The sequence below is a fragment of the Peromyscus maniculatus genome, chromosome 6, assembly GCF_049852395.1.
Source record: "Peromyscus maniculatus bairdii isolate BWxNUB_F1_BW_parent chromosome 6, HU_Pman_BW_mat_3.1, whole genome shotgun sequence".
Lineage (NCBI taxonomy): Eukaryota > Metazoa > Chordata > Mammalia > Rodentia > Cricetidae > Peromyscus > Peromyscus maniculatus.
Window position 1 is genome coordinate 72,508,109 of NC_134857.1, and position 12,603 is coordinate 72,520,711.

A 12,603-nucleotide genomic window follows, 5' to 3' on the forward strand; every position below is an offset into this window, starting at 1 on the left:
TTTTGTTTTTGATAGAAAATGGAGTCATGAAATTTATAGGAAAAAAAATGAGTGGAACTGGAAAATACTATGCTAAGTGAAGTGACCAAACCTAGAAAGACAAATGCTGCATATTCTCTATTATATGGATCCTGGCTTTGAACTTTCAGATCTGTGTTTAACCTGGTGTCTGGAAGGACAGGAAACGAGAAAGGGGCCATTGTGAGGGAGGAGAAGGCAGGGGGACCTTAAGGGAGGAGACTATGCAACAGGACCCTAGACATTAGCAGGCCCTCAGATCTTAGCACTTCCATGATGGAAGTACCATTTAGGCTGTAAAGCCCAGTTCTTAGACTGCACCACCTGTCAAAACTAAAACAAAGGCCTAATCCATCAAATGTGGAATATTTCTTTACACCGTGAATATATGTCACTATGATTGGTTTAATAAACAAGCTGACTGACCAATAGCTGAACCAGATAAAGTTAGGTGGGAGAGCCTGTAGCATGAATCTTCAAAGTTCTTATTAGTAAAATCAAACCTGAGGCCAGTTATTGGGGTGAATGCTGGAAGATCAGAGAGACAGAACAAGCCACAGCTTCCTCACCTTGCCAATTCCTCAGCTGATCCTGTTTCCTCCGACTGGAAGCTTTTGTGTCCTCATCCCAATTTGGGTCTCAGCTGAACCCAAATTTTGTGCTGCTCAAAGCCTAAAAGCTTAACCAAACAAAAATGCTTTTAGTTTCTGGTCTTCACGACTTATATATCTTTCTCTTTCTGCTGTCACTCCCTGGGATTAAAGGCTCACTTTCTGGGATTAAAGGCGTGAGTCACCAAGTTTGGCTGTATCCTTGAACAGATGGATTTCTGCCTCTGGAAAGCTAGGATTAAAGGCGTGTGCTACCACTGCCTATCCTCATGTTTTATATTGTGGCTGTTCTGTCTCTAACCCCAGATAAGTTTATTAGGGCTAACAATTTTTGGGGAACACCATACCACCACACTGAGCCTAACTGAGAATGCTGGGAGGAAGAAGAGTGGAGCCAGGAGTCATGAGCAGACACAGAGAGAAGCAAGATGGGCATGCCACACTGAGAAAAGGTACCAAGTCACATGGCAAAGCATAGATAAGAAATATAGGTTAATTGAAAATGTAAGAGTTAGTAACACTCCTGAGCTATTGGCTGAGCATTTATAATTAATATTAAGACTCTGAGTGGTTATTTGAGAGCAGCTGCCAGCACAGGAAAACCACTTACAAAGTCCATAGTTCTGACCAAGTCTCTAAATGTACTAACTTTAGTTTTTACTCCTGTAGTTCTGCTTCTGGCCACTGGTTCTTGTTAACTGAAGTGTGTCAACCCAGAATATGGTTTTTGTGCTTAAAATCTCACCCTGAGAAAGGCTCAGTGCTACACCAGGATCCCGAACACCCAATGTAGTTGCAGGACAGTTGATAAAGATTTTCTATTGGCTTAAATCCATGTCCCAGCAGTCTTCTCTGTCAGATACTCTACAACAAATACAGAACACATGTGTTATGAAAGTAGAGTGTGGGGATTCTGGGAATGGAAGGGTTTAAAAAGGGATAGGAGTGGAGAGGTGAGAAAGAGGGGTGTTAGTGAGGAAAGATAACCAAAACTAAAGATGTATGAAAAAGTCATAGAGAAACTCACTATTTTACTAACTAATTTAAATATATAATTAAAAGAAAAGAGTTTGAACAGAGGTACCCTGCATGAGTGGATATGGTGCTCCCAGAAGCCATAGGTTAGTAAATGAAAGCCCCAATACCAGGCATGAGATACCTCCCCAGGAACTGTTGGTCAGGGAGACCCCAGTGGGGTCATTGCCATCGTTCTTATTTGCCCATCAGAACCAGATGGTAAGATCTGCTACTGAAGACACCACACACCTTGATTGTAAGCCATAGAGAAGTCAAGCCAGAAGTGAAATGGAAAAGACCTTCCTGCTGGTTTGCTTTCTCAGTGCTGGAGTATACTTTGCAGGATGTTGGGGGAGAAAAGCCAGGGATGGTCTTAGCCAGCTGTGAACCCCATGAGTTATAAAAACACCTGCTGTACAAGATGTGCCCATTGGGCAATACCAGCTACGGACTAAATCTGAAGCACACTCCTCAGGACAACATCCATGCCGGGCACTGTAAACCCAGTGAAAAGTCCATGACTAGGAAGGTCTTAGGCCCTACAGTGGAGAACCTCTCCTGATTGCTGATATTGTCCACTTGATGGCCTGGAATCACCTAGGAGAGAGCCCCCAGGTGTACCTTCGAGGAATAATTTTAATTAGTTTAGGCCTCCCAAGTCTATGAGGGGTTGTTTTGATTAGGTTAATTGAGATGCAAAGACCCACCCTAAAACTGGATTTGGGTCCTGGACTGGATAACAGAACGCTAGCTGAGGGGCTAGAGAGTTGGCTCAGTAGTAACAAGCACAGTTGCTCTTGTAGAAGAGCCAAGTTTGGTTTTCAAAATCAACTCAAAACTGTCTGTTACTCTCTCTGGGGGGATCCAATGCCACTGCCCTTCTAAGGCACCTGTAGTCATGCTCACATGTTCACATACAAACACTCACACATATAACTAAAAGTTAAAAAAAAAAAAAGTAAATGTTTAAAACCTAGCAGGAGCACACATCACTCTCTTCTTGGCTGTAGATGCCAGGTGAACAGCTGCTTTGAGCTTCAGTCGTCATGAAGTCCCCACCATGATGGCCTATGCCCTAAAACTGTGAGCCAAAATCCTTACATAACTATACTTTCTCATTGGGACTGCCAGCCCACAAATAACAACATGGAGACTTATTATTAATTATGAAAGCTTGGCCTTAGCTTAGGCTTTTTTCCAACTAGCTCTTATAACTTAAACCAACCTGCTTTTATTAATCTACGTTCTGCCACAGAGCTCAGTTACCTCTATCTACTCTGTACCATGTGCTCGATGTCTTTTCTCTCCTTGTCTCGCTTCCTCCCTCTCTTCCTGGAAACCCTGCTTATATTTGTGTACATTGTAAAGTTTTGTCTCTGCCTAAGACACCTCCTGATTGGTTTAATAAAGAGTTGAATGGTCAATAGCTAGACAGGAGAGAATAGATGGGACTTCCAGGGGGAAAGAGGACTCTGGGAAGAAGAAAGGCTATTTCACCAGCAGACTCAGAGCAAGCTGATGTGCCATACTAAGAAGAGGTAACCAAGCCCCGTGGCAGAATGTACATTTTAAAAAATATGGGTTAATTAGATTATAAGAGCTAGTTGGGGAAAAGCTTAAGCTACGGCCAAACTTTCATAATTAATAATAAGTCTCCAGGTCATTATTTGCTGGCCGGTGGTCCAAAGGGAAAGTACTCCTGCAGTAACCTCATGAACACCTTCCCCATCCAAAACTAACTATTGACAAGGGCAGTCTTGCACGGGCCCAGTACGTGTAATTACAGCTGTATACTGTCCACGTTTGCAACAGTGTGGTGCCGAGAAGATGACATTCCGCACCCTTTCTCCCGGTCTTCTTGCTCTTCTGTTCTTTCAGCTCCCTCTTCTGCAGCGTTAGCACAACCTCTTGAGCCTCAGCAATTGTGGTAGGGCTGAATCCTGAACCATCACTTAACCTTAGCATCTTGGACAGCCTTGTGCCCTTATTTATTGCTGTTCACTGCAAAGGGAAACATCTCTGATTAACTCACAGAGCAGCTTTTGTCTTTGAGTATAAACACAGCTATTCAGAAGGCAGTTTTAATGACATGTCAATTTAGCCAAGCAGTGGTAGTGAGTTCCTCTCTAGGGCTAGAACCTCCCCCAGTAGTCTGTTTTTTTACTTGGTTCACAATACCAAGCCTCCATTCCCTCCTGGGGAGCAGGCCTCAGAACAATCCAGCCACCATTTCACAGCTGGGCAAGTCTGGCCTGGCAGGCTGGCCTTGTAGTTCATCAGGTTCACATCTAGGTAAGACCTCTGATGGCTCTTCTTCCCCAGCAGCCCCCATAGTTCCTTCCAACACTTGGAGAAAACTACCTGTACTCTGAGAAGTTATTCAAAGAATGGGGAAAGCCTATTGCTTCATTACTTATTATCTGTGTGCTGTGGGACGGTCTGTATGACAAATTGCTCTCATTGGTCAATAAATAAAACACTGGTTGGCCAGTGGCCAGGCAGGAAGTAGGTGGGACAAGGAAAGAGGAGAATTCTGGGAAGTGGAAGGTTGATGCGGAGAGACACTGCCAGCTGCCGCCATGACCAGCAGCATGTGAAGATGCCGGTAAGCCACCAGCCACGTGGCAAGGTATAGATTTATGGAAATGGATTAATTTAAGCTATAAGAACAGTTAGCAAGAAGCCTGCCGTGGCCATACAGTTTGTAAGCAATATAAGTCTCTGTGTTTACTTGGTTGGGTCTGAGCGGCTGTGGGACTGGCGGGTGACAAAGATTTGTCCTGACTGTGGGCAAGGCCAGAAAACTCTAGCTACATCTGTGTACTTATCTGACAATAAAATATGATCAGAGTGCTTCATCACAGGCCACAGTTATTTGACAGGAAGAGTGTGTCTAAAGGAAAAAGAATCACTCACAAAGCTTGTATTTATTATGTAGTCTTGTGAGTAGACATTTTTTGCTTAAATGTGCTCTTCACTGTTTCTTATTTCTGAAGGGTTCTTTCTTGTTCTGGAATCGCTATTTATTATATTTCCATGGCGGATGTTTTAGAAGGTAGCTCTGTCTGTCTCTGGTGAGAGCGTCACCAGACAGACACATTTTTGCTTGTTTCTAACGTTCTTCATACATGAGGATGAAGTGGAGACTTAAATTTTATTAGTTGCAATATTATAAAGACAATAGCTGATGACAAAATATGGCTTTTAGGGAGCATTATTCTGTTTCAGTCTTTTGAAAAGAAAGCTTGGGGCTGGTCTTGTGGCTCACAGTTCAGGATACTTGCTGCTCTTGTAGAGGCCCCATGCTCGGCTCCCAGCACCCATGTTGCAGCTCACAACCCTCTGTAACTCCAGTTCCCCTGGATCTGATATGCCCTCTTCTAGCCTCAACAGGCACCAACATTCACACGGTACACAATGTATACATTCAAGGACAACACATAAAGTAAAAACAAGTAAATCATAAAAAGCAAAACTTAAGGGAATAACATTTAAAAGTTCTATTAGTGTTATGAGCAACATATAAACAGATAAATATTTTGTCCTTTTATTTTTGAAGTAAAAAATCTTTTGTTACAGGTACTTTTTGTGTATATAAGTAATACTTTGGAATTATATTATTTAATATTAGACTGATGTCATAAATGTAAAAACTGAAGAAGGCATTGCATCTGTTTGTGAATCCTTTATTTCCTACTAAAGTAACTGAAAGAGATTATAACGCTAACATGTGAACTGCCTTTCCTTGTAAGCTATTGAGTTGATTCCTCTAGTTTTGCTAAACATCGTTCATGTTTTAAGCTTTTAGCCCAACACAATTTAAAAATTATGCTTAGGACTGGCCATAATGTACGTATTCTGTAATGTTTGTGTGTAATTTTGTTAAAGAGGTATTTTCCCAGGTGCCTATTACTTGATTAGTCATTTGTTAAGATAATGCTACTCTGGTTAAGAGATGTCAAATTACACATGAGAGATTGGGTTTTAGTCTTTTGGTTTTTGTTTTTGCTGTTTTGAAATGAGGTTTTATGTGTCCCCAACTTTCCTGAAACCTTCAGTGTAACCATTGATGACCTTAAACTCCTGATCCTTCTTTTTCTACCCATACCCCTCCACACCCACCCCAATACTCCTCCACACCTGTTCCTCCACTCCTCACACCCACCCCTATACCCCTCCATACCCATCCCAATACTCTTCCACACCTGTTCCTCCACCCCTCCACACCCAGCCCTCCACCCCTCCACCCCTCCACACCCACCCCAATACTCCTCCACACCTGTTCCTCCACCCCTCCATACCCACTCCTCCACACCAATCCCTATACCCCTCCAACCAACCCCTTTACCCCTCCATCCCCACCCCTCTACCCCCACCCCTCCGCCCCCACCCCTAGTACAGAGATTGCAGATGTGCCACCATACTCCAGGGCAGATATTTTAAGTCAAATATTAGTGTTTTCTTCTATCTCTAGATTTCTATGTCAAATCTAAACATTATTGTGTAGATTATGTAAAGTAGATTTGGTTTGCAATTCAGGGACATTTTATAACCAATAGATGCCAAGTGCTACATATAAGACCAGTATAGACAACAATCAATTAAATTAGTTTAAATTAGTTTTTTTAAAACACCTTCTTATTTTCTCCACCTAGGAATTATCACATCCTTATTATACTCAATTATACTAAAAAAGAGGGGTTTTGTTTGTTTGTTTTAAAAAGCAGTGACGATATTACACAGATTTTGCAAGGGAGAAAGAGAACATCACCATGGTGATGTCTGTATCCTTCACTGTTGCTGTGGCGGTGGTCAAACCATCACAGCCTGCTTCCAAACAGTTTTGTCGTTTTTGAAGTTTCTAGTACAGAGTTAGGACACACTCAGGAATTTGGAGCTTTCTTTTCTTCACATAAAGGCAAAAAGAACACTGGCCAAAGAACACATTGTGTAATTACCAAATTAGTCACAAGATGGGTATGGAAAGCCATTGCAAACTCCAGCAGGAAAGGCGAAATTGACCATGTGAGTGAAATTTTGCACTATGAATCTTCATATGGCAGTTCCCTGGAGAGTGAAGTATCTTCTTCCTGAGACATTTTCACCTCAGGGTTTGTGACATCTGTCTGGGGGGGTGTGGTGGGGGGGTGCCCATCTTCCTGTCTCTCTGCTGCATAGGTGTCTCTCTGCTGCATAGGTGTCTCTCCGCTGCATAGGTGTCTCTCCCAAAGACAAATGCTGAGGGAAGAAGGGAAAGGGATTGCCCTAGAGAGAAGACCACAGGCGGGTCAGACACCAGTGCTCCACAAAGAGCTTTCAAGTATCAATCAGTGACAGAGGATGTGGTGTTCTCATCCCACTAGTTCAAAGAACTGGGTTGTGCAAGAGCGTGAATCATCTCTTTTGGGGAAAGGACAGGGTGTTATTCTTTCATCTCGTAGGTTCATGCACCAGAACTACTCTAGGTAGTTTCTATCTAACAGGACAGAAAACTGTAACTAGGCAACTAGTAGAAACAGATGTGTATAAATAAAGTCTCCAACTGGATTAGCCATTTGAACTGATATTTATAAATGGTTTGCACTTACAGAACAAAGAGGACAGTCACCATTTTTCAACAAAAATCCAGAGCCATCAAAGACTTTTTTTTTTAAATGAATTGCTTTTTATCAATGCAAGTGCAAGAAAAACAAACAAAAACAACAAAAAACCCGAAGAAAATACTAAGTTAGAGCCTGTTACAAGGTATCGATTCCAGGTTCTTGCATGAGAGTTCACAAACAGCTAATTACTTCAAATGTATCACATCTATTACACATAGTTAGACACACAAATTCAAATACACACAGTCTAAGCAAATGTATGTATGGTCTGGGGAGGCGTTAGCTGATTTGGTTTTTGAGACATGTTCTCACCTGGAATTTGCTAAGTCACTTTCAGTGATCCTCCCACCTCTGCGTCCCAAGAAATTAGAAGCATGCTCCCCCCCACCCCATAAAGTTATTATCACTGACCCGTCCATAAGTTACATATAAAAACGATGTGACAGAGAGGGACAGAAAGACACTGCTGGACTCGGATGTCAAGCAGCAACGATGATTTATTTTTTCTGGGGTATGTAGATTTCTTTAACTCTCAAGTTCCTCCTTAGTTGAGGAAGTAGGAAGCAGAGTGGCCAGAGAAAGACATGCCCATCCTGCCCACCAAGGCTACTTAATCTTAGGCTGTGTAGGTATGTGGGGGATGGGACACCACAACAGCACTTCCCCCTAGCTACTAGCTCTAGCATCTTTAGAGGTTGAGGGCCGGTGCGGGTGGGCGGAAGGGCGGGGAATGGGGAGAAGGGGTGGTGGGGAGTGGGGAGGTCAGAGGGCGGCGTATGTGGGGGCTGCGGGGGATGGAGGGGCGGGGAATGGGGGCGGGGAATAGGGGTGGGAGGGCGGGGAATGGAGGGGAAGGAGCGGTATTCTGAAGTTTCCCTTGCCTGCAGGTGTGTCTCTTATCTCTAAATCTGAGTCTGGCTGCTGTAGTCAGGAATGCTACTTCCTTGCATTCTGGCCCCTGAGATCCCCGCACCCAGCGCACCTGGCGGGGCCCAGCAACCCCGCTGGTGCGCTGGGGCTGGTGGTGCTGATTTAACAAATCTGAGTCATTTCCTGGTCGTTGCTTAGACACTTCGACTCTGCTCCAGGGCAGGACATCACCCAGCGGAATCAAGAGCATTTTTTCGGACTCCGTCATCAAAGCCCATACAGTTTCCTGCCCACAGCCAGCTCTCTTTAACGATTCCCAACAGTGGCGCAGAGCATCCACTAGGCTCAAGTCTACTGTCCACCCGGCCGGACCCTCACGGGTACCCCAGTCTCAGGATACCTGCATCCCATCCGCCGCACACTCTCATAGTCCACTGAACTGACACCCAATGTCTGCGCAGTAAAAATATACTAAGTAAGTAATTTTCCCAAGTGCACACTATGGTCCTTTTCAGTTCGCTTTTTTGGGGGGTGTGGGGGGGTGGGCGTTGCCGCTGGAATCGGTAAACTAGGGTGGCATTTAATTTACAGGAATCTGGATGAAAGGCGTGTGCCACCTGCCCTACGTTTACACTGAAAATTCAAACTGCTTAGCTCTAGACCAGTGTTTGATTTTCTCTCTTCCAGTAGGCCACGCCCGCCAAACCACAAGGAGAGGCACTAAAAACTATGCAATCAAAAATAAAATACATCTTTAAGAAAAGCTAACTGGGAAATGGCAGGCCGTTCCAGCAACCCGGGGCTAAGAAACAGGTAATTCCTGTTTGCTGGCTTTTTGCCTTAGCTCTGCATCATGAGATGACTAAGAAACCGGATTGCCACCAAGTCCTGAGACCAAGAGGAAAGAATGAGAGGTCCTGGACAGGCTGGGAAACTCTGGAGGGAGGCAGCCTGCCTCAGACAGTGCCCAGAGGCCACTGCTCCACAAGTGTCTCCTCAAGGTGAGACAAGCATGCCTATTGTTCCATGCCTGGCTTTCCAAGCAGACATGCTGGCTTGCAATCCTAAGAAGGGACTTGTTTTCCCTCCCTCAAAGCATTAACCCTTGAAGGGCAATTTTGTAGAATCTCAAATTTCCCAACGCTCAAATCTGGAAGCCACTGGTATTTGATCTGGTAGGTTTTCCTCGGTGATGTCTAGGCATATAAATGATCTGGAGCATTTCTTGGGAATGCAGCCACTATTAAAGCATCCATTCACCTACCAAGTACTTCTGTGTTTTAGTGATCCTTTTGAAAAAGGGACTAGAGAGGTTTCCCACTGGTTATGAGCACTTGCTGCTTTTCCAGAGGACCTGGTTCAGCATCCACAACAGGTAGCTCATAAACATCTGCACTCCAGCTCCAGGGGATCTGATGCCTCTGGCCTCCACTGGCACCTGCACTCACACACACACACACACACACACACACACACACACACACACACACACCTAATTACAAATAATAATAATAAAATAATAGAATAATAGAAGCTCTTAATCCTAAAGATAGGAGAAAAAAAGACCACTGACCAAAATCATCATGGTCAAATTAATTAAAGCAAGCAATTAATTAAAGCAAGTTGTTTTTATTCATGTACACAGGCTGCCTCCCCCTAAGACAGGGCTTGAGAGGTCAGCATTGAATGTGAGGAAGACAAGTTTTTTATAGCTCAGGGGTAGAGGAGTTTCCAAATGGGGCATTTGGTGGGCAAAATAGATGGGGTTATAGGAGCAGAACATCATAACAAGTTCATCCTAAGAACCTCCTGAAACAAAGACATGGTTTCAAGGTGGGTATAATAAGGTAGTCATAACAACTTTTTGAAACAAAGGTAGGGTTGCCAGATGGTTACTAACTTTTTGAAACAAAGACAAAATTGCAGTTCCTGGAACAGGCAGTACCAGGATCATTTGTAGTTAAGGTTACAGGTGGGGCATAGCCCAATCCTTGAGAAACAGGTTGAATCATAAACAGAAATGAACTTAGTTTGTCTTTACTACAAGATGACTTTTAAGCCTCAAATGGAAGCAGGCTGGTTCTTCAAAGCCTTGAAGTAATAAAAAGCCAGAGCAAGCAAAGCAACAGCAATACCCAGCCTTGATATACAAGATTAACTAAAGTCATCTCAACACTTGATCCTTAGAAGACGGAGATTCTTACAGAGTGGTAGTGGCGCACACCTTTAATCCCAGTACTCAAGAGGCAAAGCCAGGCGGATCTCTGTGAGTTCGAGACTAGCCTGGTGTAGAGAGCAAGATCCAGGACAAGCACCAAAGCTACACAGAGAAACCACTTGAAAAACCAAAAAAGAAAAAGGAGGAGGAGGAGGAAGAGATTCTTGCTTAACTCTGGATCTGGAAGCTCTTCTTTTTCTGCTGTCAGCCGGACTGTACTACATCTGCCTGTGTGTTGCCAGATTTCTGGGCAAAGGATGTGAAGAGACAGCAGGGCCATTTCCAGGAAGAGGCACCTCTGCAGACTTTGTAAAAAACACTCTGTGTGGGGCTACATCCATGTTTGAACAGTGTGTAAGCCTGCAGCTATAAAGTAGTTGACAACAGGACTCAGGGCTTAAACTTTAGGGACTTATAGATACACTGAGACTTCTCTGCAGAAATTGCTTTGAATACAGGGAAGGGATGGGTCTGGAGCAAATGATGGGGGAACAGCATGCCAGGGAGCAGGGTCAGGGAACAAACCCAGGATGATAAAGCAGAGGACCTAGAAAGCAGCGATTCCTTCAGCCACAGTGAGTTTGGGAGCTTAGTCAGATCCAAATCTCTCCCACTCACGACCTCCAAGTAAACACACGGAGGCTCATATTACTTATAAACTGTATGGCAGTGGCAGGCTGCTTGCTATTTGTTCTTATATCTTAAATTAACCCATTTCTATAAATCTATACCTTGCCACATGGCTCATGGCTTACCGGTATCTTACATCATGCTTCTCCTTGTGGCTGGCTGGCAGTGTCTCTCTACCTCAGCCTTCCACCTTCCAGAATTCTCCTCTCTCCTTGTCATAGCAGCATATATTCACAGCATGCAGGACATCCTACAGCACTTGTGACATCCACACTGATGATCTTTGTTTCTAGAATAAGCAAAAATGCATAGGGAACCCTGCTGAGAGAGAAGTGTACCTTAGAAATGTTCCTCCTTCCAGGATGATTGCAGTTAAGGTTTAAAGAGTACATATTCATCATGCCTATTTTCCTTGGATTCCAAATATCTAAATCACAAACAGTCACCTTGTACTGCAACTTGTCAAGGAAAGTGTACAAAATATTAGTCTTTGTGATAAAGTTGATTTCACGCCCTACCCCCAAACCCCGTGAGGAGCTGAAATTGTATCGCTAATTCCTGAATGTGCAAGAAGCAGATGAAGTCCTGAGTGAATGTGTGTTGCTGATATGAACCCGGCCATGTCGAGGACCCAATGCCTCAGACCCATGGGAATGGCAAAACTGCCCCATTGGTCCACATGCAAACATTGACAGTGTATGCAGAAAATGTCAATCACAGCTTCCTCCTCTCAGATATAGACTGCTTTACTACAGAGATCTCCTACCAAGAGTAAGCAAACCTGTTTTGTCCTTGTTCAGCTGTATACAATAAACCTGCCTCTTGGATTCAGATGTATAAAATAAAGCATTATGTTTTGAGGTTGCTGCTGGTGGCGATGTGTCTCCATCAGAGCATACAGCCCACCTAATCACAGCTTTTCTGTATGTGTGTCTCTTTCTTCATCCCCTGTCACCTCAGTTAGGTCAACCTAAAAGCTGTGCAGGTCACAACACTCCTAATTTCTACCATCAGTGACTAACTCAAGCTTAGCGGTACAATTTCAGACTTCACATCTTTCCTCCTGGACATCTAACCCAATGACAGAGTGAGAAACACGAGGAAGCATTGTGGATTTCTACACCGCACCTCCATTTTCACTGTTTACTGCTACATAACAAACCGGCTTGTAACTGTGGCATGAAGCAGTGGTCCTCAGCCTCACATGGCAGTGGGACTGGGGCTGGAGGATCTATGGCTGAGTTGGCTATCAGTCTCCATAAGTCCTCTTCCTGTGGGGCTGTCTATCAGACAGCATGAGAGACCCCAGTACTGAGTTTCCTGAGTGACCTGAGAGAGTGAGCCTGGAGAGACTAAATCACGCATTCATATCACATCTCAGAAATCGTGTAGCAATACTTACAAAGTGGTCACAAGCCCACTGAGATTCAAGGAAAAGAAACAGAGGCCCCCATCTCTGTTTGTTGTTGTTTTGTTTTCTTTTTGTTTGTTTGTTTGAGACAAGGTCTCATGAAGCCCAGGCTAGTTTGAAACTAATAATGGGGGGGGGGATGACTTTAAACTCCTGATCCCCCTGCCTCCACCTGCTCAGTCAAGCTGAGATCTTAGGCTTGTGTGACTAGACCACACTGTAGGT

General features: G+C 44.0%; 1 long non-coding RNA gene across 2 annotated transcripts; it reads left to right on the forward strand.

The window, feature by feature from the left end:
- Positions 1–7,726: 7,726 nt before the first annotated feature.
- LOC143273903 (uncharacterized) lies at positions 7,727–12,096 on the forward strand. Of its 2 annotated transcripts, none has more exons than XR_013052201.1 (3): positions 7,727–7,878; positions 8,318–8,594; positions 8,807–12,096. It is a non-coding gene; the product is annotated as an uncharacterized LOC143273903 (long non-coding RNA). The 2 variants fall into 2 exon arrangements; XR_013052200.1 differs by lacking the exon at positions 7,727–7,878 and having other exon boundaries at positions 8,121–8,594; positions 8,807–9,120; positions 10,326–12,096.
- The last annotated feature ends 507 nt before the right edge of the window (positions 12,097–12,603 follow it).